Source organism: Epinephelus moara, chromosome 23 (genome assembly GCF_006386435.1).
Source record: "Epinephelus moara isolate mb chromosome 23, YSFRI_EMoa_1.0, whole genome shotgun sequence".
Taxonomy (NCBI): Eukaryota; Metazoa; Chordata; class Actinopteri; order Perciformes; family Serranidae; genus Epinephelus; species Epinephelus moara.
The window spans coordinates 22,708,253-22,712,405 of record NC_065528.1 but is presented as its reverse complement, the minus strand read 5'-3'; the positions used below and the strand labels follow the sequence as shown (position 1 = coordinate 22,712,405).

Sequence of the window (4,153 nt, the reverse complement as noted above, 5' to 3'; positions counted from 1 at the left end):
CTGGAATATACCGGTTATTCTGCTACCCCTTATTGCGCAAGCGATGTATTGCATTTCAGGTGTGACCTGAGTCGCTTGCGTTCAATGTGTTGACTATGAAAGGAAGTGCGTCGCTTGCCAGCATTGCGTGCGTCGACTATGACACGACCCTAAGGCAGCAAACTACTCGCTAAACATCAACATGTTAGCATCGTTGTTAGCATGTTAGCATGCTGACTGTAGCGATGGACTGCCTTTACATTCTTCAATAATTTTTGGGTATTTCATAGGTTAAACCCTATATATCTAAAATACACACCTTTAAATCAAATTAACTGACACATATTTAATATTTTTGGTGAATTATTGGGTTGAAAACATATATAATTGAGCATAAATGAATGAAAAAAGGCAAAACTGAATGTGTGCTGTCCCTACTTTATCCTAGTTGTTCTCATTTGACAGTATAGGTAAATTAAAAAAACAAAAACTAAGAATTGACATCACAAGATTAAACTGTGAAACATCATGAGCTCTTTTAAGTATGAAGTGAGCACAATAAAGCCGCAGGAAAGCCCTCAAGTCTCCTCAGGTCATTCTCCGTGAACACATTCAGGAAACTGCTGCTGCTGTTTGAAACGTGATGTCACAGGCACGCGTTATTGTCTGCCGAGCTGCTTCATATACAGCTCATACAGCGGCGGAAAGGAGGCAGACAGACCGCAGCTGCTCACATTCACAGGAGTGAAGAGTTTCTAGACTGAGAAAGAAATAACTTATTACTGACCGACACATATCGGCGGATTCCTCCGAGGCTTACCTGTTTGTTGCTAGAAACGACTTCAGCCGGCTAAGCAACGAGAAACAGAGAAGTAAGGAGCCGCTGCAGATCAGCCGAGCCTGTGGTGAGTTACTAAACCAAACATATGCCTCTGTTTTAATGAACTATTGCGTAAAAAGACGAGATTCAAGCGTTCATGTCTCCAAAGCCGTGTTCTCTGTTAGGATGCTGCCCTCACGTTCGCCTGCATTTGTAGACTAGCGAGCAGAAACATGGAACAGTAATTGCTTTAACAGCTGCGGTGTTTCGAGGCTTTTATCTTAGAGGAGGAAAAGGAGAAATAGAGTCTTGCTGCAGATGTTAAAGCTAAATAAAGATGGAAATTAAAAAGAGAAGTATAGTTTCTACTTTCCTCAAACCAAACAGCTCCAGTGTCAAAATAGTAATAAAACAAAATCAAATGAGGTTTGTTGTGGGTTGCCAATGATAGATAAATTTGATAGTTAGCCTGCAACAACATGTGATTGCACCAGTAGCTTGTTTCTTCCTTTTGGTAACTTCCTTGTAGATAAACTTTCTCTGTACTAAAGGTCAGCAACCTTCAAACCACAAGAGGCATTTTGGCGTTTTTTTTTTTTTTTTTTTTTTTTAAAACTGTCAGTTTGTTCCTTAAAATAAAGGTAACACAGTCTATACAGTCTAAGTTAGCCTATAATCATTACTAATAGTTCTAAATGAGCATTCATTAATATGTTTTACCACAAATTTGTTCCTCTCCAGTGGGATATTTAGGATTATTTGGTGCTTTTAATGCTGCAGCTTTGGCGGCGAAAGCAAACAAATCTGTCCAAGTACTGTTAAATTCTTGATTTTCCTCTGATAGTTTTTCCTTTTTGGAGTTGGAGCCTGTATTCAGTCTTGCTAGGGAGAACCAAAACTAGCTACCACTATTGAGGTTCACCAAATTCAGGAAGAAGGTGCCAGGCTGTCGAGGTATGACGCACATTTCAGTTGACAGAATGTTAAAACAGTACAACTGGAAAATGTAAGAACCACTTTTGGCCTACAACAATGATAAATGAAAATTAAACTTGTTAAAAAAAAAATGTTATTAATTAAAATAAAGGGCTAAAGAGCCTCATGCAGCTCCAGAGCTACAGGTTTCTACCTAACCCTCTGTGCCAGATCCTGAACAGAAATGCATTGTGCACTTCAATAATTCATTTAACATGTACATTTTGGTTTGAAACTTCTTCGGCATTTTCCAGTGTTAATTGTCCAGGAGGTTTTTAGCGGCAGCTGAATTATCTGTAGGGGTATCTTCCCCTTTGGTATGTGCCAAAAAATATTTGACAATTTGTACAATCAGTCTTCCACCTCACCATCTGCGTCACCAATTTCCAGTCTCCTAAATGTTCCTAAGTCTTCCATCAAGTCTGTTTTTATACACATCAAAAATCAGTGTTTCTGGGGTTCTGTTTGGCTCATGGCAGATGACTGCGAGCCCAGACCTGCTGATTTGTAGTCACCCTTTCTCTGATAACATAAAATAAAAATGTTCAGGAGGCCTTTACTGGAAGCTGAACTATCCGCAGATGTCTTCTCCTCTCTAAATCAAATAGACCCGGTGATTTAAACCGGTAAAGACGCTGAATTAAGCAGTTTCATGTTAAAAAAAAATCAGTATTTTTCACACACTTCTTGTTGTGGAGGGATTGCTAACTGTGGTGGCCGATGTGAAAAGGCGACTGGCCCTTTCCAGAGCCATTGCTTGCCTTGTCCGTTCTGGGTTACTGTAGAAACATGGCGGTGCAACATGGTCTATAGAGAAGGACCTGCTCCCTATGTAGATATAAACAGCTCAATCTAAGGGATTGAAAACACGACAAGTCTCACTTGGCGGTGATTATACACTAAAGAAAACATGCTCATTATATTTTATTCAGTTTCTGTCAATACATCCTCCTAAATCCTACACACTGGACCTTTAAAACTTGCAAATATAACCAAAACCCACCATAAATCTACAGAACAAATAACCTAATCTTTAAAACTGATCTTTGTCTTTTGCAGCTTATCGTCCTGTACCGCAGCAGCCATGGTGACAGCAGTCCTTAAGCTGTACTTTATCGGAACGGCGCTGAGCGTCCTCGCAGTCATTTATGGAATCGTGGACTCCTTTGGTGGGCTGATGTACGAACAAGACCATCGCTACATGTGGGACCTGCACCAGCAGACACAGACCGAGACGCAGCCCTCCTCGATCAGCCATCGGAGAGGATCAGCTGTGACTAGAAACACCGGCTCATGAGGGAAACATCTCGGTCACGATTTACAACAAAATGGTAGCTTGATGGAGGGACATGCTGGCTACTGTGGCGATGGATCAACAGTCAGTGAGACTCTATAATCACTGGGAACAACAACAGTCCTGGTTCCATAGCTGAGCGTGGACATCATTGTAATGTCTAACTTGCTGGACATGTTGCACACTGGACAGTTTGTTGCTACGGATACATAATCCCATGGCATTTGCTTGTGTTTGTTCCACTTTGCCTCAACTGCTGTCAAACACTGAAGCAGCTAGCAACTAAAAACCTGATGAAAAATGCACCGGCACTACTGAACAATGATTTGCACTGTTTTTTCTTTTAAAGTGTGTTTTGAGTTTCTTTTCTTGAATAAAAATGTTTAAAAAGTCTAAAGTGTTGCAATGAGTATTAACGAGAAGTATACTGCAGCCTGCACCGAGGAACATAAGTCATAGGCTGTCAGCTGTGGGAAACCAGGCTGACTCAAAAGTGTCAAATACAGTGGAAAAATACTGAAACCATTTCAGAGGTAATTCAGGAACTAAAGGTCGAGCCTCACATTATTGCATAAGTGCTCTATGATCCTCATACAAAGGATACAAAACACAAATTTAGGGACATGTTAAGCCTCGTGCCATCAAAACAATCGACCTGTGCTTTAAAACAGTTGGACTCAGCATAAACAAGTAAGAACCTGGTCTCTTTTTGTCTGACTAGAGCAAAGACCTGATCCTTGCATGCCAGACATAACTATAATTGAAAACAAGTGTGCAGAAGACAGTGCAATCTAAGCACGTCGAGTTTCTTTGCAGAGATTCAATTGGTATCACATGCAGTGTCTTAACAGGTCCTCGCACAGCCCAAGCTCTCTGGCAGAAGAGGAAAAACAACATATAAGAAAGGGAGAAACTGCAGCAGAGGCATCTCAAAGTGAGGTCATTCCCACTTCCAAAGGCTGGTTGTGCAACAGGAGCCCTGCTGTGTGTACAGTCAGGACAGTCCCTCTGGTCTTTGTGCATTAACAATGAATCAAAAGGATGAATCCATGTTATGTGAAAAGGATTGCTCAAAGAAATGATGA

General features: G+C 40.9%; 1 long non-coding RNA gene across 1 annotated transcript; it reads left to right on the top strand.

Annotated features, from left to right (window-relative positions):
* Nucleotides 1–510: 510 nt before the first annotated feature.
* On the top strand, nucleotides 511–3,465 carry LOC126384638 (uncharacterized). Its single transcript, XR_007569328.1, has 2 exons — nucleotides 511–884; nucleotides 2,834–3,465. It is a non-coding gene; the product is annotated as an uncharacterized LOC126384638 (long non-coding RNA).
* The last annotated feature ends 688 nt before the right edge of the window (nucleotides 3,466–4,153 follow it).